This window comes from Crocodylus porosus, unplaced genomic scaffold (genome assembly GCF_001723895.1).
Source record: "Crocodylus porosus isolate Cpor-Errol unplaced genomic scaffold, CroPor_comp1, whole genome shotgun sequence".
Taxonomy (NCBI): domain Eukaryota; kingdom Metazoa; phylum Chordata; order Crocodylia; family Crocodylidae; genus Crocodylus; species Crocodylus porosus.
In genome coordinates, this window is record NW_017728906.1 from 134,848,800 (window position 1) to 134,875,388 (window position 26,589).

The following is a 26,589-nucleotide window of genomic DNA, read 5'->3' on the forward strand; positions in this document are numbered from 1 at the left end:
AGGAGCCAGCACCACTTCTCTTGGAAGTTGGTTCCAGATCCTAGCCGCCCTGACAGTGAAGTAGCGCCTCCTGATGTCTAATCTGAATTTACTCTCTGCCAGCTTGTGATCATTATTTCTTGTCACTGCATGTAGTGCTCGGGGGAACAGGTACTCTCCCAATGCCTGCTGGTCCCCTCTGACTAGTTTGTAAGCGGTCACTAGATTCCGCCTCAGGCTTCCCTTGTGGAGGATGAACAGGTTCAGGTCCCTTAGCCTCTCCTGCCCTGCTGACCCCTGGTCATGTGGGTGGCCCTCCTCTGGACCCTCTCCATGTTGTCCACATCCCTCCTGAAGTGCAGTGCCCAGAACTGGATGCAGTACTCCAACTGCGGCCTGACCAGTGTCCACGTAGAGGGGTAGGATTACCTCCTTGGACCTGCTTGAGATGCATCTGTGGATGCATAACAAGGTACGGTTGGCCTTCCTGACAGCATCCCCACACTCTTGGCCCATGTTTATTTTGGCATCAATAATAACTCCAAGATCCTTCTCTGCCTCTGTACTGACGAGAAGGGAGTTTCCCAGCTTGTAGGTCTGCTTCTTCCCCACGTGCAGTACCTTGCACATGTCAGTGTTGAAACCCATCCTGTTCTCATCCTCCCACCCCTGTAACCTGTCTAGGTCCAATTGCAGACTATTCCTCCCTTCTAGCATGCCCACTTCTCCCCAAATATTAGTGTCAGCTGCAAATTTGAGCAGGGTGCTTTTTACACCCCCGTCTAAGTCGCTGATAAAGATGTTGAACAGTGCAGTCCCAAGGACTGAGCCCTGCGAAACCCCACTGCCCATATCCCTCGAGGTCGAATAAGACCCATCCACCACCACTCTCTGGGTATGGCCTTCCAGCTAACCAGTGACCCATTTGATTGTGTAGGTGTTGATGCCACAGTCCCTTAGTTTTTTAATGAGAACAGGGTGAGAGATAGTGTCAAAGGCCTTCCTAAAGTCCAGAAGGACTATGTCCACTGCTACATCGAAGTCTAAGGATTTTGTGACCTAGTGATAGAAGGCCACCGGCTTGGTCTGATAGGACCTGCCTCTAATGAACCCATGTTGGTTACCCCTAAGTATAATCTCCCCTGCTGACCCCTCGCAGACATGCACCAGGATAAACCTGTCAAAAAGCTTACTCAGGATCAAGGTAAGACTGACTGGTTTATTGTTTCCTGGGTCCTCCTTCCTCCCTTTTTTGAAAATCGGAACCACATTGGCCATTTTCCAGTCCTCTGGCACCACACCAGAGCACCATGAGTGCTTGTAAAGCCATGCCAGGGGTCCCACAATGACCTCTGCTAATTCCCTGAGCACTCTGAGGTGGAGATCATCAGGACCTGCTGATTTTAAATATGTTCAGTCCCTCCAGAAGTTCCCTGACTAGGTCCTCACTGACCCTAGGCCTGTGTGCACCTCCCCTGGATCCTATGGGGGTCCCGGTGGGGAGGGACCCGGCACCTGCTCAGAAAAATGGAGGCAAAGAAATTGTTAAATAGGATAGCTTTGCTGTCTGGTGCAATGACCAGATTTCCTAGTGTGTCCTGCAGAGGCCCCACGTTACCCGGGGGGTGTATAAGCAGTGTAGTTTAGATCAGTAACAAACAGAATACAGATTCTCCCTTTGTTGGCAGGGAGGACCCTTAGACTGGTTTCCACCATTTTTAAACCAGTCTATATGTGCTGAACTTCTGTTGTCTTATGGGCATCTAGGAGTTGGCAGTGGAAGGCACATGGTGTTTTACGCAGCAGCTGGCTTCTGGGGCAGTGGCAGTGGGGTGCTGAGCCCAGCCCACAGCAGCAGCTGACCTCTGCCCTATGCACATATCCAGGGGGCATGTGAACCCTGGGCTTCCCTGTGTGGTGTGTGTAATGGCAGGAGCCCCCCTGTGCCCCTGGACAAGCTGCCCGGGCTCCAGACCTGCCCCAGGACCCCATTCTCCCCTGCCCCACTCCCTCCCTCACTGTGGGGGCCTTTGTCTGCCCACCCCCACACAGCTCGTCCCCTTTCCTGACTTACTTGCTGTGGTGGGCAGTGCTCCACAACACTGTCAGGCTGCAGTCCTGGCTGTCTGCAGGCTCTGTATCTGTCCGTGCATGGCCTTCCCCTCCCCGCCCCCCTACCCCATGCTGCAGCTACCCGGAGTGCATGTCTAGGCTACCCTGTAGTCCTCTGCACTGTCCCACATTGGTGGGGGAGGGGCTAAGCCAAATTATCCACAGCCTTCCACCACCTATGGCTGTGTACCTGCCTGCAGCACATGCACGAGTAAAGTATCATTTTTTCACAGAATATTCATGGAACTACTGGGACCCATTTGCCAAGATCAGTAGTAGTTCTGTGAATATTCTGTGAAAAATGATACTTTACCCACATGCATGCTGCAAATTTTCAATAAGAAATCTGAGATTTTCTCAGGGCCCTAGTTATGGGTATAGACCAGTTTTCAGTCATTTATACCAGTAAAAGTGTAATGTCTGTATCTGGCCTGTGTGCCTGACTATGGGCAATAAGTTATTTCTTCCCCCCTGCCCTTCCTCCTCCAGTGCCCTAGTACTGATTCAGTAAAAATTGGAGCTAACATTTCTTTTTTTCATCTTGTAATAGTCTGTCAGTTGTGCTAGGCATGAACTGCCTCCCCATATGTTGCTGTATCACACAGTGCAGTGGAGGCCTCAGTCCTAGTTGTGGTTTCCAACTTTTGCTATAACACACTTTCTAATAATGTTCAGTTGCTCAGACCATAATGCCATTGTAATCAAACCTCATGTTTATTCGAGAAACAGAATTAAAGTTTATCTAGCCTCTTCATTTCCATTCTTCATTGTCTGATGCAAGTAGGCCAATGATGTCCAACCTTTTCTCCCAGTGGGCGAGATGGGTGGTAACAAGTCTCTCTGTGGGCCAGATATGGCTGCAGGGAGTTGTCCATCCCAACCCTGATCTGTCCACCCAGGTGACAGGGGTGAGGAGCAGCCCTTATCCAGCTTCATGGAAAGATGAGAAGCAGCCCAGTTCTGATCCTGATCCAGAGGCATGGAGGCACCAGTCTGGATGTTTGAGTAGGAGGAGGGGAGCAGTTCAGTCCAAAGTGAGTCCATCTTTGCTCCTGCTGTGTGAGCAATGGCCAGGATGAGGCTAGATCTGGCCATGGGGAGCTTCCATTTTCCAACCTGTGGGGATCCCTGTGGCCTGGAAGTCTTGGCTCCATGAGCCAAATTTGGCCCACAGGATAGAGGTTGAGCATCCCTGATGTAGGCAGCCTTGATTCGTCTGGACTGGGTCCCAGTGTACTCTCCCCTACTTCCACTCCCCTCCATGCACCCCTCTCCTAAGTTTAATAGTTTGCTAGTGCACATATTCTAGAAATTGGGTTATGTTTTCCACCATTCAGATATTCAAGTATAATGCAACACATTTTCAATCAATTGGCCCCTCGCTCTGGGTATGTCAGTTTTTGGACATACTCAACATGCCTTAAGCTAGTTACTTGGAAATGAAGTCTTTCCAGAGTGCACAGATTTGTATTAGCAAATCTTTAGCTTGATTCATAGGTGTATTGCCCAAACTTGGTGCCTTGTCACCATTAAGAAATTATAACCTTTTTAATAAGTTGTCCAGTGATGTATAATTCAATGTGTAAATTCTATCAAGTGTGTACTCCCTCCCTTTTTGTGCCTAGAAAATCTAGTGTCTGGTCTCGCAGTTTTCTAATGTTTAAGACAGCAAGTGTGTGAGAGTATGTACTTTTCAATATCTTCTAATTTTTTCTCTAACTCTTGATATAACTGTAATTCAGTGTAAAAAGCTAAAAATGCTCTGTATAATGCACTTAGCTTTACTAGAACTTCAGTTGCAATGGATCGCTGCTGTAATTATTGAATGTTTTTCTAACAATACCATGTTTATTGCTGACAAACTAATTGATTCACTTACCTTTCATAAAACTGCAAGGTTGTGAGTAGAGTATACAATACAGAGATACCTTCTGTAAGAAGTAGACCTTTAGTTCACCAGTGAAGGCTAAAAACAGTGTGGAAGTAACTGAAAATTGAACAGAATAAATCGACTAGGAAAATAAGGAAATCAATATGCAGGTGTACAGGCAAATATTATAGAGAACTTGGGAAAGTAAATGTTAGCACTGAGAATATAAGTAGATTCATCATCATTTTTCAGTATAGTAAATACAAGACCATTTTTGCCCAAAAAAAGGAAATGTTTCCCTTCTGGCTGAATCTTTGACATTTATAGTGTGTTTTGGTGTTGCTGGCATGTTCTCAGAGAATAGAAACTGACAAATTATTGTGACAAAAAAACGGGGGAGGAGGGAAGTGTGGAAACCACCCACTTCTCTCTGCAGAGGCTTTACATTTGTGTTTTTTGTGCAGTTAATCAAAGCCCAACTGTGGTTTTATTCTTTAAACATTCGGGGAATACTTTTCATATTTTCACAGTACAGCAGAGAGAATTAGAACACGATACAAATGGAAAACAGTTGTGGGAATGATATTGTCTCTGTTAATACTGTTCCTACTGGCTTTGTAGCTAGAGTTTTAGAGGATGGATCTGCAGTTGTTTGCAAGCCACATGTTTTACATTTGTTCCCTGTTGCAATCAAAGTTTTCAATTGGTTTGAAAATCCCAGGGTTTTAACAGAAAAGCAGTGGTCTTCTGTCAGGCCTATCACTGTCACTCCAGAAAAGCTATTACTTATTAGGGTCTGAGCAATATTTTTCTAATTTTCATATAACACTGAAGTGTCTAACATATCTCTACAAGTGTTTTTGTAGTAGCAACCAATGAAGCAGAAAGATTGTGTGCATACAAGTAAAGTACATACATGCACACATACTAATGCATGTATGCACATATACTTCCACACCTCAACCCTCAGTTACAAAGAACTATCTTTAAATTCACTGACTCAAAAGAGATTGAATATCTAAAGGTTTAGAATCATCTAAAGCGGGCGTCAGTCTCCCTAAAATTGCTTGAGAGAATACATTCTCCTTTGAGTCATGTTAGAGTATATGGCAGAGATTACTGGATCTGCTTCAGCAAGAAAAGAGATCAGAACAAGAAAATTGGCCATTTGTGCAACAGAAGCTGTAAGATCAGGCTTCTACAATTCATCCAGTTACAGGCTTTAATTCAGCTCTAATCTCTCCCACTAAAGGAAATCTCTGCAAGAATTTGAGGACTTGAGGCCTGTGCTACAGTGGAACGTATTTCTTCAGCTGTGCAGTAGGTTAGATTTAGAAGCAAATGAGGTCTGCTGTTACAAAGAGGCTGCTATTTTATAGAGGTGAAAGTGATTTCAGAATGCCAAGTTATGAATTTCTTAAATCCTGTTTTTCAAGCAAACTCTAACATTGTAGATCTTCTAGGTAATGCATTTAACTTAGACTGATGATGTTGTCTTACCCTCCCTACCCTTCAACCCCACACTCCTACAACCAACTTCACCTAGGAGCAATTTATTTTGACAGCTACTTTCAGGTGACGGTGGTTTTATTTTAGCTGAGGTGCAAAAAAACTGAGTGGGTTTCTTAAAATGTAAGACTATTCTATGAAGTTTATTTTTCCCCCGCAGAGAGAGTTGTTATGATTTTATCTTAGTGCTATTTAAAATTAAGTTACAGTCTCATACAAGTGTTCCTAAGGTATGTATGCCCAGTGATTCATCAATGGTGTGTTACAGAGGAGTTCCTCAGTTTAATGACTATATTTGTAATAAATGACACTGAATAGGGGAGAATGATCAAAAATGTATTTATTAACATACCTACCTAATCCATATCTACGTGGTACTCAGCAGCATAATGTCTAAGCTCTTCACAATCACAAATAGAAGTAGTGATAACAATTCTGTTTTATTTAAATCCCATTTTTTTTACAACAGGCAGCTTGGTTTTTAAGGGTTGGGGTTTTTTTGTCACTGTGTGTCAGTGGGTATATCAGATCTCTGGATTTGTGCAAAAGAATTTACCAATGAAAGCTGAGTCAAACTTTTCATTTAGTTTTGAAAGTGCTGACATCTGGGATTATTCTCATAGTATTCTTCTAGCCCTAGTGGAAGTTCTGTCTGCCCCATTGCATTGGAGGGTAATTCCAATGAAACACAGTTGTCAGGGTAGGAGAGATGATGCTCTCAGATAAATAAGCCTTTCATGACAGCCTTCCAGTGGGATCGCGTTGCATTGAAGTTTGTCACTAAGAATGGTTGCTTTTATACTTCCAGTGCTACAAGTGTGTTCTTGGTTTGAAGAATCCATCCTTTAATGGTATCCATCATATCTATATTCAGTTACTAATGTGTTCCATGCATATCTACTTACAGTGTGGTCTAAGCAAGTTTATTTGACCATCAAAATATTACCTGGTGTGCAAGACAGGCAAGTAATCCTTCAAGTTCATCTCAGCCACTGTCACTGCTAAACTATTAGCCGTCCTGAAACAGATTAGGGAGGAGGCAGGCAACACAGCTGCAGGTAGAGCAGGAAACAGAAAGAAGAGCAGCAGACCAGAAAGGGGCAGAAGAATGATGGATTAAGTAGTGGAAGGTGGTGGATTGAAGAAACAGAAGAAGAGTGGTGGATTGAAGTGGCACTCAGGGGAGGCACAGGTCTTTAATTTATGGAAGACCTTTCTGAAAGGTTGGACCCTACTTGCCTAAATCTTTGTTTTCTTTTCACATACCCATATACTTAGAAGTGCCAGAGCTTAGGTTGATACACCTAAGTGAAGCAGAATGTAAACTAGCTTTAAACCATTTTTGCATTTTCCTTTAAAAAAAATGAAGTTTTTATACACCCTCTATAACTTACAACAGCTTTTGTATTGCTTTGAATTTTGGCAGCTGGGAATAGTTCCCGTGGAACAGCCACACCTAGGGGATTATCTGAGGACAGCATGTTCTCTTAACCCCTCTTTCTCCTCCAGAATGGACTGTATATCGTGTGATAGTCAGGTGGCAAGCTGCCACCTGATCGTCTCACTAGCTAGTTGCATTTACTGCATTTTCTTTATATTTTCTCACCTATTTTTATATATAGTCTGCCAAAGATACAGACAGTATTCAGTGGATTTACTACCTCATTCATTTCTCTGGTGAATCATAGATTCAGTTGTAAAAAGCTGTGATCTGTAACAAGGCCACGCCACAGGAAAAAAAAATTCTTCCATTCTCAGATGCATGATTTGAACCTGTTCTAACAGAAGTTAATGAACATTTTGGAATTGCCTTCAGGAGAAACAAGATTTGAACCAATGGGCTGTGTCCATATGAGTGTGGACGTTTGTTTCTCCTGGGACAAGAAGCAACAGGCACACCTTGTGCCACTGCTACTTGTCCCTAGGGAGCCGCTGCTACCTGTCCCCAGGGAATGCCTATGCCACATACCCTCTGACAGGCAGCAAGTTACCCTGGGTGGAGTACAGCACTGGGCTGGCCCTAGTAGCCATATCTGGGATCCTGGGGGCCTCCTGGGGTTGCAGTGACGGTGATCCTGCCTCTTGGAACCTAGCCAGCAGCTGGAGTGTGGCTTCAGCCGAACAGGCTCTGGTTTTGGGCAGTGTGCACTGTCCCCATCCCACATGTTTCACCCTCCTTTTTAATGGAGTTTTTTGACCATGGGATCTCTCAGGGGCAAAATAACCCCTTGCACTGCTACCTTGCAGTGCAGAGAACACCTGAATGTGTGGTATGTGGCCGTGCCAATGTGTCTGTGGCACCACATACTGCATGGCCGTGCTCACATGGATGCAGCTATAGCGTATTTAGCTTCTTGACTGAGTGTATATATACATGTATATGTGTACATATATACACACACACACAATAAATGCATACATATATATATATATGCATTTTTATTTACTTCTCAGAAAAAAATGCAATTTAAACAAAGGAAATAGTCTTTCAGAAAGGAAATTGTAGCAAGGTGGTTTGATCAACAGACAGTCTTTCTCTCTTTTAACTACCTTATCCTTTATGCTGTTTGTGAGCTCTTTTAGTATTCCTTGCATTCCTGCCTAGGGGCTGTAGTAGTTTCTGAAGAATTATAGCCTATTAGATCCTTGCTAAATGTTATGACACCACTAGATGATGCATACTGGTGATGCTGTTGCAGTGGGGAGAAAAAAAGTCAGGCAAAGAGAGACGAATTAAAGTTGTTTGTGCCCGGGAGATGTTGAAAAGTGTGCCACAGAAGAAAAAAACAACACTAAAATACGTGGGGGCTTTTTGCGCATGATTCACTGGCACCAAAAGTGCTACGTCTAAACTAAAACAGCTTTGTCTAATTTTTTTTTTATCGACATCCCATAAAACAGTAAAATATTTCAGTGAATAGGAATTCCTACATTTTTCAGTCACCCGTGATTTTAAATGTAAGGGTAGGGATTTCTTTTTGTTGTTGTTTTATGAGGGAAGTGATTTCTTTGCAGATAGAATGTGATAGAGGAAATAAATAAAACCAAAAGTCATAGCTTTTTATACATATCTTCCCAGTATACCAAAAAGATGTCTCTTAGGCTCCTTTATGCTCCAACTGTGTTTTCAAATATAATGTCAGCAGCCAAAAGGAACCTTGAGTTAAATGCTGTAATACAGAAAATGATCAGTAGTTATGCAGATCAGCAAAGAGCAGGGGTGTTTATAAATATCTCTGAATTTCTTTTCTCACCTTTTTGATTGGGCACAATATACACTTATGTTGTTTCTTTTCCCTTTATAGGATATCATCCCAGTCTGAGTAGGTTACATCAGCAATTGAAGGGGAGGGTGGCTTTTTGACTATGGTGTGAAATGCCTAAAAAGAGGTTCTACCTACTGTCTCTGAATGAAAGCAATCTGAGAAGGAAATTAGACTTTAAGTGACTTGCATAGCAGACAGTGCCATATTGATTAGGAGCTCCAGTGATAGCAAAACTTATCACGATGACATGAACATCCTGAAGGAGTTCTGACAAACTTCAATGTCAAGATTCCTTCAGGGAATCCCAGCTGTTAGGCAAGTCATCCTGTTTCTCTAGTATGCAGAGGCTAATCTTGCTGTAAATTGGTGGTAGCCTAAACAGATGAGACTCTCTATCTGGAGAGTCATCCCGTTACTTTCAGAACTTAAGGAATGCCAAGTATTTTGCTGATAACATTGTGAAATACAGGGAGATAGAAATGGAAGCGACCACATCAAGGCCACAGTCCAGTGCACGTTGCTGCAAAAGAGTTCACCAGAACATTTACTATGGCACCTTCCTGTACATCAGAGCCACTGAGAACTGAACAACAACTGGAAAAAAACAAAACTCAAACCTACAATGCACCATAGGACAGTGCAGTACTCTTGTTTCTTGCAAGAGAAACAAAAATACCACCCGTGCTTTGACCATTGCATTGACCAGGAACATAGTGGTTAGAATATGCTTAAGTGATCCCAGAATCTGGATTGAAGTTCATGCTACAGAGGAAAGCAAAAAACACGAAATTGTCTTTGCCAGCCTAATTGGTGTTGAGGGGAAAATTCTTTCTTGATCTTGTATTAGGCAGTTGGTTTAAACTCGAACATTTGAACAAGAACCACAAGTTAGGCCCTCAAGAGGTTTACAAGTACTTTTAGGAACAGCAGGATGCCCTGGCAAATCTCTTTTCTCTAGCTATGGCCAATTCAGAAGACAAATTGAAAAGTGAAAAGACATTTCTTCCAAGCCTCTATGGGAAAACAGCAGAAACTCTGAAAAATATAATTGATACAGCACTACAGGTGTTCCAGTTATATTAAGAATTTGAGACAGAAGAATAAGCAAGAAAAGAAAATGTAATCCAGAAAGATCCATCACAGCTTCAGAGCCTAATCTTCCTTATTTTCATATACAAAAACCTAACTTAAAAATCTACCACCATCAAAAAGACCATTAAATGTTTTGCAAGATTCTCCAAAATCACTAAGTCTATACTGTATATTGTTTTCTCATAATAGTCTATTAACTAAAATACAGAAATGTTTGATAAGAACTGACCATGAAAGGGATATACCTATAATAGAGTGAATGGAGAGAAACAATATGTGGTTCCTATGTTATTGAATACTGTATAGCTTCACAGGAGTGGACATGGGTGCTAGATGACATTTGTTGTCTGAGACAGAAAGGGTTGAGTTCAGTACTACCCTGCTGAGCTTCCACAGAAAGCTGAGCAGTCAATCTCCCCTGTTGAATTCCCTAGGAATTGGACATTTTTAGTACCTTGCAGAAACAAACCATACAGGCTGAGGAGCCCCCCCAAAAGCTACCAAGAAGCACACCTGCATTAATATCTACCATTGGAAAGTCATATAGCATGCTTCTAGTCTAAGAAACAAGGTTCTCTGGGTAGATGTGATATCTTTTATTAGACCAACTAAATAGTTAGAAAAAAGTTGTTCTTTGCAAGCTTTCAGAAACAACAAATGCCCTTCTTCAGGCATAGGGAAAATTGGTTGGTGTTTGTGTGCTTTCCTGGGTAAATAGAAGCCAAAATGTAAAATGCAGGGCTGTGAAAATGCAAACGTGGGGCACTAAGGTTCAAAGGGAATGGGAGAACAGGTGTGAAAAGGTAGTTAAGGGCTGGAAGCAGAAGAAGGTGTTAAATGTAGCTGGCAAAATGCAGGCAAGGTTACCTGGGGTTATCAGGTGGCAGGCAGGTGCCATAAATCCAATGTCTATATTTAGTCCAAGATTTTTTGTATCCAGTAGATTTATGAAATGAAGTTTGTAGGCTCATCTATAAAAGGTACATTCCCTTTGAGGATTAGAACTGAGAGATTGGGAAGTGAGTGGTTATCTTATGAGAAATGTGCCCCCACAGGTAATTGGGTATTTTTGTCTTTGATAGATTTTTAGTGTGCGTTCATTCTGGTGTGCAATTGTTTGGTTTCTCCTACATATTTCCCATCAGGGCATTTAGTGCACTGGATTAGGTATATTACATTTCTGGAGGTGCAGGTGTAAGATCCAGGTACAGTGATGGTTCTGTTGTGAACCGTAGTTATTGTGGAAGTGATGGAGATGTGCTGGCAAGTTTTACCTTTTTTTGTCCTAGCATGATCTGGATCCACTCAGTGCTTTGGGCCATAGGAAGCTTGTTTCTGGTGATGAGGTTGGCGAGGTTCAGTGCTTGTTTAAAGGCTGAGATGGGTAGTTCTGAAAAGATCTTTTAAAGCGTCGTCTTCTAGTATGGGTTGCAATTGAGGATTTTTCATATAGGTTTCAGGGAAGGATGGTATGTCATAACTGATGGCATGTGATTTGTGGAGATTTTTTTTTTACTGAAGCAATTCTTCACGTTGTATCTGTGTGTCTCTTTGTTTTACTACTAGTCATTGCATAATAGATTTGCAAACTCTTAGGATTCCAGGGATGGTTAACATGCAGATCTTAACAGTTAAATAGGACTGAGCTCAAATCCTGATCAGAAAAACAACCTTTCTGAGTAAAAGGAAAGTAATATTTAGACTGGATTATATTAGAAATTCAAATTCTATTACAGGTTCTGATACTAAAGCAGTCCTGGTTCCATTCAGAAGGTTCTGATGAGAAAGTGCATATGCATGTGTGCATGTAGGCATGTATATGCATACACGCACACATAGACACAAATGCACACACCCACATGTGTGCACACACACACACACACACACACACACACTTAAAGCAAGTAGGTCAACATGATCAATTCAAAGTTTAATCAGTATGTATGAAGCTAAATATAGATTCCATATCAGACCTCTAGCTGCATCATTAATGATAGCTTTTGCTACTGCAAAATAACTGTGAAGTAACAGGCATAGCAGCTTGTAATTTTTCACTATGCTGATATTTTCATATGGTATTATTGAGTTTAACTAGCAAAACCACTCAGGATTTCAGTTAATAAAATCCTCTAACCTGAATTCATATATTATCAGCTGCTGTAATGCACTTGTGGATTCTGAATCACATCAGGATATGCTAACTTTTAACTTATGTCTCAAATCTGTGTAAGATGTTTGTTCAATTAATATGTTGGTAATTTGTTGATAAAGTATTATATGAGTAATTTTCATATATTGTCGGCTTCAAGAATGATGAGGAACATGATTCTGGCCGATTAACTCAAACTATGAGTCAGAAAACAGTAGTGTCCCAATTAATCTCTTATTCTGTATATGATCAGTTCATGAAAACAGCAGGAAATACAAAAATGGACAAATCCATTTTTATTTTTTTCTGTGTTTTTGAAACAGTTGTCACAGAAGTAAGTGAAAGATGTCATGCTGATTTCTGATTATTTTGTCCTTCAAATAAATCTGTCTGAAAACAATAACCTTAAAACTGATTTTTTTTCCTTGTAATTTGGATACTACTTCACTAACAGGATGATTTATTGTTGATTGTGCATTTTGACTCATATTATTTTGCTACTTTAGTTTCTTGTGTTTATACAAGTCATCCCTGTTTAAGCAGGGAAATTTTTTTTTAAAGTTGTTTATTTTGAAAGCAAATGAACATAAACATAACCTTGGAAATACACTAATGGGATTTAAATTCATACCTAGATATGGAAGCAGATAGTTTCTTTATCGGTGGAAGGATTCTGCCTCAGGCTGTTCAGTTATATCATCCCTGTTACCTCTGTTTTCCATGTTTATTCTATTTAGGGCTAAAATGTGTCTAAAAAACAGAGCTTGGTTACAGAAGTAGAGAATTGTATTACCAAAAGGTGATTTCTTAAGATATAATGTCTACATTATTGTATTGCCAAGAGTTTGGGTAACTATTGTTAAATATTAAAATTGATATTTAAAAAAGAAAACTTTCTCTTCCTCCTCCCTTCCACATTGCCACTATCTTACTAATGGGTGGCATGAAAAGCAGGGTAGGACATGGGCCATATTTTCCCTAAACAAATATAGCTCACTGTTACAAGGAATTAGCAACCATTGTGTTCCCTTCAAATACTGGAGTGACTCAGGACTAAGCATCCTTTCCTGAACTGTCCTTAGATTGTATATTATTCAAGTTCTTCTGCATTTTGATGCCTGTAAAATTATGTCTGATTTAAATTGTTTTAAATAATACTTAATATGAATGCCCTTCTGTCTTCACACTTTGGAGCTTGCCCAGCGATCCTTCATGTATTGCTCTTGCTAAGCCAAAATTAACTTCTGTAGAGCTTTCTCTGAATAAGAAGCCAGTAAATGAGTAGAGCTGGGTACACAGGGAAACAAAACACCAAAGAGTACTATTTCAAGGTTTTAAATAAATGTGTTTCACAGTGATCTTGTTTGGATGGTTATGGCTTTGGAATTGCTTCTTACTAGCTCTCTGTTCAGTCTCTCTCAAGCTGAACCACTGTGAGAATTTGCTATGTTTGTGTTACTAGTTTATCTCCTAGACAACAGGTTAGTCGAAAAGTTCATCTTTCTCCTTGGCTGTGGAAAATCAATAAAACTAGAACTCCGTCAACACGTTCAAACAGCTTCAGGGCTCATCCTTCAAGAGCTTTTCACCTGAAAATTGGACTCTAACTTAGGAGTTCACCTGCAAATCTTGAGCCTTAAAGCTTTTAAAAGAATTTCCGGAACTCCTGGGTTTGCACATCTCCTCCACAATTTTAAAGGATGTACCCTGGCATTGATTGTATACTGCAAAAGTCTTGCTTTTCATTTTCCAATCCAAAAGTGAACAAGTCATGTAAACTTGAAGACTAGTAGCCAATAAGATTTTCATGCAGTGATCAATAATAAAATGCATGTTGAGAATGTACACACAATATTATTGAACTGCATAGTATGACAATACTCTCATAATATGACAATACTCTCGTAGAAAATGTACATATACATTTTCTTCAGAGCTATCTATAGTTAACTGTCACTTTTACATTTTTGCATATATAATGTTACCAATTTTTTAACCTGTGCTGAAATTTCTGATGATGGATATATGCTACAGGCTAAATTATTTGTGTCAAGTTTCTATTAAAAGGGTTCGGTAGTTTCCAAGAATGAAGTTAGGGAAATACTTGTTTTATCATTTAAGAAAATGCAAATAATTTGAGACATACTATTACCCTCATATTTTGGAGTAAGGGATTAATATTTGTTAGGGAATTTCATTGAAGTCAGAGAATACTTTTGTTCCTGCTGTGAAAATTCAGCAAACTTGGAACATGGCAAGGACAACTGACATTTCCTAAACTATAAATGTTTAACTCAGAATCATAACATTATAATAATATAGTTTTTGGTGTGTGGTAGATAGCAGACGCACAGAGTACATTATGTTGTCTCTGCTGCAATCCTAATTCACCTGGGAAAGTACAAAACTGCTCTTTGAATCTCACCTAAGTCCCAAAGGAGAAGAAAAAGGGAGGAGAGTATTGTATTCACCCAAATCCAAGACAACTTTGAATTCAAGTCCTCCCCCCAACCCCCAAATAATGGATTCTAAACAATTAGTGGAAAGTTGTCTTCAATTCTTCCTCCTCGTTGCTGTCTTGGGGACAGCAACAATGGGGGTTGAGGGGCCTGCCCCTTGTACCTCCCATGCCTGCCCCCATCACCTGTCCTTTCATGCCTGTGCCTTCCCTCACTGCTCCCCACTTCCCTGTCCTTTGCCTGCTGTGCTTGTGCCTGTCTCCCAACTCCCTCCCCCTGCCTTAACTTCTTCCACAGCTCTTCCCTGGCTCTGGGGCATTGAGCAGTAGCATGGTCCCATCCCAGCCCAGCCAGGGAGAAGTCATAGCAGCTCCCAGTTGGGCAGGGTTGGATCTGGAGGGACTGGAGCCCGAGAGAATGTATGGGGGTAGGAGGCAGTTAGGGGGAAGCAGGCATAGGCATGGGGGGAGAGATGGGGAGGGGTAGGCTTCAGGTCACCCTAGTCTCCTCCATATCTCCCCCACCCCCCAGCTCTATCCCCTTTTCCCTGACAAACAAGCTAGTTCAGCCTGGAACAGACCAAACCCTTAGCTGAGCTGCCAGCTGCCCTGGGCCAGTACTCAAATCTAAGTCAAGGCTTTTTTTTCTCCCATGCCGATTGTGGGGAGGAGGGATCTCATCTTGGATTTGAGTAAACATGGTAATTTTTAAAAAGTCAGGTTACCCACTCTAGTTCTGAAAACGCTAACTTGCCTTTATCATAACAGCATAGGTAGTGTCTGATGGGAAGGCTAATGAACTATTTATAGCCAGGCTATACGCAAAATTTACCATGTTATTATTACATAACTGAAATGGAATCAGACTGACTGACTGACTGACAAGTGGAAAAGCAGCTTTGAATACCAATTGTCCAATGCTTTTTGGTATTTATGGGATTCATTAAGGGTCCTGTTCAACCTGCTGAGTGTCAAAGTGTGATTCCATCCAGGGACTATTCTGCTGAATTCCTGAAAGAAAACCGGACATTAAAGCATAGATTATATTACCAAAAAGTGGTAATGGGAAGATCTACTGAAATTTTTTGTTGTTGTTGTTGTTGATTTTCAGGGACACAAACAGGGTGGGATCTGATTCCATAATACTTGGGGTCAGATCCAGGTTCTACCGATTGGTCTCTAAGTGCTACTTAGACAGTAAAGGTACTGATCCTATTTCAACTTCCAAACAGGCAAGCTTGTAGTTTCCAATGTTGTTTGTGCATTTTTTTCCAACGGTTATTTAATGCAAAATGCATACACTGTACTTGGAGCAGAGAGCAGAGCCTATAGAAGTGCCATCCTCAGTGGCTCACACAGTAAGGCTCCCATTTAGACCCAATAGCTCCTTCTCTTTTAGCTTCCCAGTGGACTAGTTTCAGCAGGAGGGCAGAAGAAGCCTTGAGCGAAGCCTAGCCCTAATGCTAGTTATTGAAGAACTATTTTGAGAAAGAGATGGGGATTTGAACAGAGTCAGACTCAGGAGGGCCTAGAACCTGGTGATCTCACATCACAGGTAATCATGTTAGCCATTATGCTTTAAAGCAAAGGGTGGGTAACTACCACATTTGCTTCCTTGAAGTGTTAAACAGTCACTACATGTGGCTTTCTCCAAGTAAAATTTTGGGACTTAGGTGAGATTTACAGGACATTTTTGCACTTCCCTAGGTAGATAGGGATTGCAAGAGAAAGTAAATTGAGGTAGGCAGCTGAGACACTTTTGAACTGTTTCCAAACATATGCAGTAGACCAAACCTAGTGTCATAAAATAGATTAGGATCTAACATCCATGTAAGTGGCACTAAATGCCTTTACATATCTGGGAGATAAATGGTGATTTGGTCCTTTCATGCTTAAATAGGTGGATTTGGATCTTTGCTCACATGAACTGAAGTGCTCCATTTCCATCCAGTCCTTATGTAAATGTTACTTATTTAAGACCTCATCCAAGACCCAATGAAGCTAGTAGGGAGATTCATGTTAACTATGGTAGGTTTTGAATCTGGCTCTTACTAAATTTAGATGTGTGCATGTGTGCACTATGTTATACATTCACTCACCCTGGCTGCTTTCAATACAGTAGAAAACAAGGATGAGTCACTTTCATTGAGCTTTTTTAAAGGTGAAAATATTATCCAGAGGAAGTTTTTTGTGCCTGTTAGGCGGGAAGAAAAATGTTTTCATTCAACAGCCAGATTTCTTTAAAAGAAGAATTTCACTGGACATAGTGGCACCTATAACCCTATTCCAGCCTACAATAAACACAGGGTATTGAACAGATGCTTTCTTGGCCAGCAGTCAAACTTCTTTCACAAAGCTTCTTTTATGCATACACTCCCCTTTGAGCTAATGGAATACTGACAACATGTTTTCTAAAGAAAACCTGTGTATGAGAAAATTGCTTAGACATGCACAATCTCTTTTCATGAGGCTGTCAAGGATTTGTATTGATGCTTGATGGTATATTATTAACATGCTTACAAAACTAATTTAAAGGCAGTAGAGCAGTGCTGTTTATACTATTTGCAGTAATATTACCATTACTAATTACATTATATTGTGATACTCACTGATACAAATCAGGTGCCGGCAACATCAAGATTAGCGTGGGATGGTGAAACAAGTTGGTTTTCAGACCTTTCCATTCAGGTTGGCACTGTTTCATCAATAATTTTTGTTATCCTCAAAGCCCTGGAATTGGATTGGTATGTGAAATAATTGCAAATATTGTCCACTTTTATTTCTTATTCCTGATTTTTGCCTTAGGATACACATAGCTCATGCAGAATAAACCAGGTAAGCTGACTGAAGGCTATTTCATTCATTCAAGAGGTCAGTGATATTTATTTATGAAGAAATACAGCTTGGAAAGTGTTAATTTTTATTTTTCTTCTCAGGGTCAGAGATAATGGGTCAACCATGTGTAAAGGGATTAACACAAATCATTTAAGGCATTCCAGGGTCCAGAGTAGAGCATCCGAAGACTAAGTGAGCTGACTTTATTGACTGTGTTATTAAACATGAAATTTATTAAACTTAAGTACAATCTTTTTTTTCCCCTCCTCTTCAAATGTTAACATCAGTGCAAGTGCCAGGGTAAAACTCATGACATTTAGAAAGAAGAAAGAATCAGATAAGATTTACCAGAAACAGTATATATGAATAATTGAACAGGAATGCCTGTAACAATGTAGGTCCTTTAGATAAATCTTGACAAAATATTTTTTTTCCATTTTGAGGAAGAGAAAATCTGCTTAAGGGGAGCTCAGTCAATTGTTTCCGAGGCACTGTAATCAGGATAATTTCCGAGGCTTCTTTCCAAGACTTGATTTATCTTTGTGGTACCCTGAGGGTCTCCAGTATGATTACCTTGGCAATGCTATTTATTCTGGGAAAACAAAACAGGTCACAGTAGACTCCCTGTGTGACCCCATTCCTGGGTCAGACGTACATTTCTGTTTTATTTAAATAATGAAGGATAATTCATATACCACCACCATGTGTCTCTGAGTCCTTCCTCTGCACCCTAAGGCTGTTGCTTGCATGATAACGAAGAATGACCTTACTACCTGTGCAAATGAGCTCTAGGAAGTCTCAGTGTACAGTTTTATTCCCAGCTGGGATTCTAGCTCACAGTACAGAGTAGAGTCAATGCACTAAATTGGGATAAATTAGTGCATTGAGTCACAGCGCTAGTTTTACAGCTGAATCACAGCCTCCTTTGGGGTTCTAGCAAAATGTAGCTTTTCATGCCTGATATTCTTCCTATCACATTACAGCCCACTTCTGAGGTGTAAAGAATTGACCTTCTCTGCAACATGGCAAATTGCCTCTCTGAGAGGCAGAGAGAGAGAGAGCGCTATTGCTTCTAAAGATAGAGGTTTCTATTTCAATTTCTTGAAGAACATACTGCTGCTATCAAGGGTAGAACACTTGGGGGGATATGGGGAGTGGGCGATCCCAAAGGTAAGCTTCCTTTTGTTTCAGGGCATTTAGGTTTGCCAGCATCTTAGTGTCAGAACTACTGACATGAGCTGCTTCCTGAATGCTGATATGCCTTCAGATTGCCGATCCATCTGTAGCATCCGTTGCGTCCATTTTAAAGGAGTTTCATGCTAGTGAAAGGTGACAGATTGACAATACTGGAGGCTGAAGTTCTCTATTTATCCATAAAACAGGTGTAATGCATTTAACAGCAGTGCAGGCTTCCTCACACTGCTGCACCAGTGTATGTCAACCCTGATCTTGAGGGGAAATCACTAGGGGATTAAGAGCAATTTGAATCTTTGACCTCTTTTGCCAGAGGCTGCCAACAAGTATGCCACTTGTGATGCCAGGCTTTGGTATGTAGATCTGATTAACTCTGAACTAAATTAAAACAAATTTATTTCAGATAGGAGTAATTCCATGTAAACAGTATCTCTTGAATATAATCATATTATTACTATTATGCCAGGTCTTTCAACAGTCTTTAGTTAAGGACTGAATGAGATGGCTGAATGTCATTCTTAGATTGTACATCTGAGGGGATACAGTTGAGTTAAAGAAAAACAGCAATTTGATCTGCTAACAAAGTAAAACAGTTCTTAATGGCTGAATATAATAGTTGTAGAAGCAAAGACCAGTCCCAATTCATTTAGAGAATTTTGCCATTAATAAGAATACCAGGATCCAAAAGTGAGAGTTTTGGTAGAAATTTGAACAGCTATATTAAGTCCTTTAAAAGGAATAATTAAATAGCTGTAACTTCTCATCTGTTGAATAGCATCTGGTTGGAAACCCAAAACAACAATTAAAAAAATCTTACAAGTCACACCTAAGGTATCAGTAGGCAATAAATGTAAACTAAACAAATAGAGAATTTAACATTTCCTTTATATTGTTAAAATTATTTTTAAAAAAACTAATTACCAAGTGTTATCTGTATGTATGGAAATGATTTAGGATTCTTTGTGCCTCAAATATGCTATTTCTTTCAAGTTACTTTCATGGTTATTATTTATTCAGTGCCAAAGGTGTGATGATACTTTCTGCATCCAAAGTGACAGATCGTCACCCCAGGAGCTTACAGTGTTAATTAGGCATCACACAGACAAAAAAACAGATGCAGGGACAAGAGATGAATGAGTGGTAAATCATAGAGGGCATGCTTATTATTATCTCCTAGGATTTAAAAAAAATAAATTAATGTTTTATGGTTTCTGAATAATTTCTTGTATGAAGGCTTTGGTGGAGGTATATGAAGAAAGGTTGACTAACAGAAATTATCTTGAAAGTAAGATTTGAGGAAAGAGTATGAACCTATATAAAGTGCAAGGTAATATGTTCCAGAAATAGTAAGGCATAGGAGAACGATTAGAGTCACTTGTAGGAGGAGACAAGAAGAAGATCAGAGCATACTCTAAAAATGGAAGTTTGGATCATCATATCTGTTCTCCTGCACTTCACAGGGGAGCATTATTTATTTGTCAAATCTTCAATGTGCATCTCCTCTTAGATATTTTGTATTCCACCCCTGCAAGTGGCATCAATTGGATTTATTTCAGACAATTTCTAACAGTCAGTTGCAAATAACGACGACAACAACAAGAACTACAATGATAATGAGGATGATGATGATTTTCAAAGTGAAAGAAAGATATGGGACCCTTGAACTTGTCTCCAACAAAATGGATGTATTTTTAAGCATGGTTTAATTGATGGTCCAGAGGTCATATTGCCGATTTTGTGAGCAGCAGTGTCTGTATCTTTCCTTTATGTTTTGAGCTAGGATTTGAGACTGTTTAATGTAGTGGTGCTTGATCCTTTGGTCTTTCATGAAGGTTCGGTTCAATCCTTTACAATGTGATGGAGAATTTGCATCTATTACAAACCAGCAGCTTTGTATGCTTGTGGAACCACTGTAGCTGTTTTTTTTTTCTGAATGACCACCAGAAGGCAGGACTGATTCCTCATATGCCAGTGGATTTTCATCCTTTTTAATTTACAGCATTTTTTAGAACTTTCCAAGTTCTTGTACCATAGAAAAGTTTCAATCTTTAAAGGCTAAATTTGGTTGTTTTTCCCCCTTGCACAGTGGGTTTCATTCTTATCCTGAACACACTAAAAATAAAAGCAAGCTGGAGGAAAAAGAATGATGAAGACATGTAGGCTATGCCAGCTGGCAGAGACAAGAACAGAGTAGGTTGGCAAAGGCTTATCTTGTGTTCCTTCCAGTATTAAGTGTTTATTGTGCAGGTATTTTTATGTGTATCAAAATGTCGGTGCGGATAAATTTGGCTTCCCTGATTTATTATTTTTCTTTTCTTTCTGTCATTTCCTGACTGCTTTATGTTCTTACCATAAATAAAAGTTATAGTTAATTTTCCCTATTTTAACAGTGGTTTTCTTCTACCACAAGATGATTTTAAAACTTCATCTTATAAAGGCCTCCCATAAGGTAGTTCTACCACTGCAGTGCCGTATCACCTCAGGGGTAATGCAGCCATTGCATTTACATTTTGCAGAGGGCCAGTGAAAGGCTGCAGATCCTCATGACAATGTAAGGATGACTAGGGGAGAGGACCCTTGTGCTTTTCCATAAAAGGATTATACCAGTTTCTGGCCATCTGCATTTCATTATGTTACACTGAACAGACTGATGTTATTCATTATTGCATTTGCTTTTTATTAATGGATTTAGGGCTGTATCCTGTATGTCTAACTTTTGTGTGAGCATAGGATCTGGCTTTGAAATCAAACTGTTGTAAATGATATTAGAAGGTCAGAGGCATCAAAACAGCAGATGTCTGCAGGTGAGGGACCTGATCTGCTACCTGACTTGAAGCGAGAGACCAGTGCTTCTGAAAATCAGGTCACTCACTAAGGCATCTAAAAATGGATTCTTATTTTTAATTTTATTTTAGGCTTGATAGTTGGAAAATTGTGGCTTAAGGTAATTGCCTGAGGTAGCAAAGAAAACTAAGGAAGATCTGGGAATGGAGCTGGTCTGTTAACTCCTTGTCCTGTGCTTTAGTCAAACACAGTACCATCTTTCTTACCTACTCGCCTTTAACCCTCAGAAGATGAGCACATGCAACTCACATTGATGAAACTGGCAGTTACAGGTTGTTGTGTTTGTATTATCTGCCCAGAGTGACAAAAGTTAGGACTCTCAGGTAACCAAGAGTTTTCAGTACCAGGATACAAGTTGTTGGACACCTAGGAAGGTAAAACTTAACTATGTTTGGATCACAGTGTATCATATACTTTATTCTTAGAGATCTTCCATCTCCAGGATTCAGATATCTGTAAATAATGTAAGAAATTTAAACCCTTTGCACACTTAAATTGCTGGAGGGAGGGGAGAGGAAATTTTAATTTTTTGATGGATAGAGTCATGGAAAGAGACAGATTTGAAGCCTGATCCCTATGATTTTTATGCTAGCAAAAATTAAATTAACTGTAATGGGAGCTTTATCTGTTTAAGGATCATATGATCAGGCTGTTTCTTGTTCATTAAGGGAGGCAGAATAATCAGAAAATAACCATGAACATGGTTTTACTATGTATTGTTCCCATCAGCTGAAAAATCCACAGTTACTGTGGGAGTTTTAGGCTGATCTGCCCTTACTCTTGCTTTCTTGCATAAAGTGATGATATGGTAGCCCGTTTTCATTACTGTTTGCAGTTTTGTGGTTCAATCTGCTCATTTTATTGGGAAACAGAGCAATCAGCAGAGCTTCTTGGTGTTATCTCCCTTGGTGTTGGATTGCAATCTATCACCTGTGATGCTCATTTTATGTCACTTTCCCCCCAAAAATTATATTCAGCCAAGATATCCTCACCACCCTTCTGTTTGTAGATGGAAAATGTTGGATAAAATCAATTGCCTGACTGTATTTCAGTTGAAGGATTTTGCCGATGTCAGTTTATGAGACAGAGGAACAGTCAGAGAGAAAAAGATTAGAAAATAGTACTGGTTTGCAGGTACAAATCCTACATGTTTTATGATACCTTAAATTATGTTGCTTTTTAAGCCCCTTCTGGAGAAGGAACTGGATGTTTTCAATGCCCCTGTGAACCTGATTCGGAGCCTGAAAAACACCTGCTTTCTGACAACAGCAACCTTTCAAGAGGTTATACTAGGTCAGTAGGTGACTGAGATTGCCAGTTCTGACACATAGGTGAAGGGACTTGTCTTCTGTTAAGAGAGTTGCATTATCCCATTATTTGCCACTTCTGAATAAATGTTAAAAGTCATTTTTTGGGTAACGGGTGCTTCATTTTCAAGTATTGTCTCTCTCTCCTGTCTTCTGCTGCCACAGAATAGTCAGATTTCACCTCTGGTGGTGAGGATGAGAAGGAGCTATTTGCCTGCTGCTTCCCACTGTAGGTGGAGAATGTTTGGAGAGGGAGAGGCAGGAAGAGAATCTGGTGCTTTCCGCAACATCCCCCAGCCCCTGCTAGCTAGAGTAGCTGGCTAGGTGCGCACAGTGAAGAGACACACAGGGCACCAACAGAAGTGATATTTGTCGCATGATCCAGCCCTCAAAGTGCTCTACAGCCATGCTGGGACAGAAGTGCATGGCTGCATAGCACTTTAAAGGCAGCTAATCATATAACAAATGAACTCTTATCTAATGAGATATCAGATGAAGGCACCCCAAAGTTAAGTGCCTTGGGGAACTTCTGTTCCTTAGGGTCAGTTTATCAGCTGATGCCGTCCAGTTCTGCCCTGGTACTGTCTGCAGGAAGGGAGAAGGGAGCAGGAAGGAGCTACAGGTTGGGGTCTGTCTGGCCTGAGCTGGAGAGGAGGGGGTGGATTGGAGCCCCCTGCCTTGTGGGCCCCCCCCATCACCCCTCCTTCAATTCAGACTTGGCAAACCCCAGTTCATACCTCTTCCCCCCTCCCCTTTCCTTCCTGCTGACAGCTGCGGGGAGGGAAGGGCAAAGCGGCATCAGCCCAGCCTGGATCACAGGACAGGCAAGCTGGCTCAATTTTCTCCTCTCCCCCTCCCCCGCAACTCAATATGCAAATGTATGTTGAGTCGGGAAGATTGCTCTAACTCCTAGCTCTTGCTGCGAAACGCCATGAGTTAAAACAGGGACCTGTGCATCTGTCAGTGCCCACAGTCAAGTTAATGCTTCTCCAGAACAAGAGGAGAACAAGGGAAGGATTTTAAATCTGAGAGGCAATTTATTCTTGGGACTGTTCATAGGGGAGTGAAGCTATGCACAGTCCCTTACTGAGTGCAGGTTATAAGGTTGCAATAAAGCCTTTTATGTTTAATGAAGTTATACTATTTGCCCTTAGTTCTATGTTACTGGGTTATTATTTTGTTATGGTTTATCATAGGGTTTACCTGGAAGAGAGAGCACATGAATTATTTGTTATTGAATGTACTGCAGTATTATGCTTCCTTTCAAATCACTGTAAGAACCAAACATTTTGGCCACCGAGGCACCTCTATAGCTTAAGGAAATGTTTAATATGGTCCACATTCTACCTTCAGATATGCTTACACCAGTTCTATCAAGTAACACAATATTATTTGTATCTTATTATTTTTATCTGAAGGCAAAATGTGACCCAAAAGCCCTAATTCTTCTCTCTACATTTGTTCTACATAAGGTGTAATTCCACTGTCTCTGGCTGATTTGCATTTGATTTGTACTCACATAAACAGGAAGACAACAAGAATCAAAATATCAGTGAGAGGCAGAAGCATTCAGTGTCTTACGCCACTCAAAAGCTTGTCTAAGTCTCCCAACTATGTAGTTAATCCAACAAAAGGTACCACCATAAAAAAAAATCTCTGCTTCTTGAGTGTATATTAAGTGAGGGTAATATTACACATTACAATTAGACTGTGTTAAGAGCTGTTAAAACTTGAATGATTGCACATTAAGTCTTGTTAATAAGTGCTAAGTGCCCCCTAGGAATCTTAAAGGCGAGGATTATTTTTTAGTTATGCTACCTAGCTTGAATTAAGTTAACTTCTGGTTGTTCACCTGATATAAAATCACGAATTTCCAGTCTTCCAGTATCCCAGGAAGCACTGTGCCCAGGTGGACAAGCTGTCATCCAGGACTGTACAGCCATGGACTGACAGCTGGAACATCTGGGCAGCACAGGCTTAAGGAGGGAAGAGAAGGGAAGGACAGGGTTTAAGGGAGGGCAGGAATGTATCCTCCCACCCTGATGAGCCCCTACCCTTCAGTTGCTCCTTCCACCCTCCATTTGAACCTCCAAACCCAGATCACCACTCTGCTGCCCCAATCAGCCTGAGGCTGGAGGCGGGACTGGGGAAGGATCTCACTTCCTGCGTGCTTCCAGACTCCCTGCAACCCATTCTGCCTATGGAACAAGACCAGCCCCCACCAGACCCTACAACTGAAGTAGGGTAGGTGGGAGGGGCAGGGGATTGAGGAGCTGCTAGGCAGCCAAGTGGAATGGCTGGAAGTGGTGCACGGGTGCAGCGTTGGCTGCAGGGATCCTGAGAGAAAGCAGGGAGGGAGAATTCATCCCCTGCTATCACTACTATTGCCATCAGGCTGATCAGGTGATGATCCAGGGGTGGACAGGCAACTGGGGTAGAGGGAGTAATTATGAGGTCAATGGGGAGCAGTGGGGCAATTCAGTGAGTAGAGGAGTGATGGTGGGGGTGGGCATGAAGAGGATTATGGAGTGGGGGAGACCCACTGGGGATGGGAGAGCTCCTTCCTGCCCTCTCCCCCAGCCTTTATTGCTGCTGTAGAGCCAGAAAGCCCCAGCAGGCACGGAGCAGATTTGTAGCCCCCAGCCTCACCCCTACTCACCAGTCATCTAGTGACATATCTGAACAGTGCATGTTAGAGAGGGTAATTAACCTTAATGTGTGACTAGTCACTAGCACATGCTAACCTTAATGTCAACCGACATTCCTTACAGTTAGCACCTGTTAACTCTAATATGTCTAATAACTATAATATGTAATTTCAGCCTCATTCTCAGCTGCCTTTACCTTTTTTAAACTGTATTAATTTCCATGGAGGGTTCTAATACCTTTGATTCAAAGAGTGTAAGAACAGAAAAGTCAGGTTTCTATTTGTTTAAAGTTGGCTTTCTTTTAAGTGACATACCAGTTGGGAAAGAAGGGATCTCCCCAAGCTAGTTGGAAATTAGACTTCAGATATCAGAGGAGAATGTTTCCAGTAGGTAAAATAGTTAAGAGGATTTGCTGCTTTTAAAGTAGGGTTTTTAAGAAGGTGAGGAGCTGTTAGAACTGTGATATAACTTTCCAAGTATACTTAGATTACATAAGATGTTGGAGATATCTTCTGGGACTACTTTGAAAAAGACGTGTTTTTCATTGAGGACAACAACACCATTTGATGTAAAGTTTCCAGGAGTTTTGCTCACCATATGATGATAAAGGAGCGGACAAACAATTCTGAACAGAATACTAATATCTGGACTTTAGTGCACAAAGATGTTTGTTTGGAATTTGAACATATTCTGCAGAGACTGGATTTGAACTGATCCAACTTTCCACAGACCTTACCCTTAACCTAATCTTAGTTCTCTAGAAGGGCTTCTTTTCCCCCTTATAAAATAATTATTGACTAGTGAAACAGCACACAACACATAGGGAGACAGGGATCCTATACATTTCTGGCTCTCCCTTTACTTTTCAAATTGTGTACATGAACTGCTCTAGTTTAAAATGCTTAGATTTACTCTAGCATTACTGATCTGTCATCAGGCTAGTCAGTTCTTTGAGTCATTCCCTCAAGGAGTTCTCAGTACTGAGGATTCTGCAAACTTTCTAGCTTGACTTTCCCCTACAGATGCCATTTTCACTCCATAAACCTGGGTTAAGATTATTTTGGGGATCCTATATTTTACCCAGAAGGGAACTTGAACTCTGTAGTAGTGCTATTTATATTCAGCACTTAGTAACAGAGCATGAACATCCATTAATGCTCCCACATTAAACACAACTTTAATTGCAGTTTTAAAGATCTGCTGTTTTTGCTTTTTAGAGTCACAGCATTGATTAATAATATCTTAATAAAAAGCTTAATAGTGCATTAAATTTTTTTTAAGTTCCTTCTTATTATGAGACAGCAATTTCAGTTGGTAGTTCAGTAA

The 26,589-nt window shown here is 40.7% G+C and overlaps 1 protein-coding gene across 4 annotated transcripts in view; it reads left to right on the forward strand.

Moving 5' to 3' along the window:
- The window catches only part of PCDH9 (protocadherin 9), a 975,348-nt gene that overhangs the window by 369,627 nt on the left and 579,132 nt on the right, over window positions 1-26,589 (forward strand). The gene's annotated exons all lie outside the window — the stretch shown is intronic.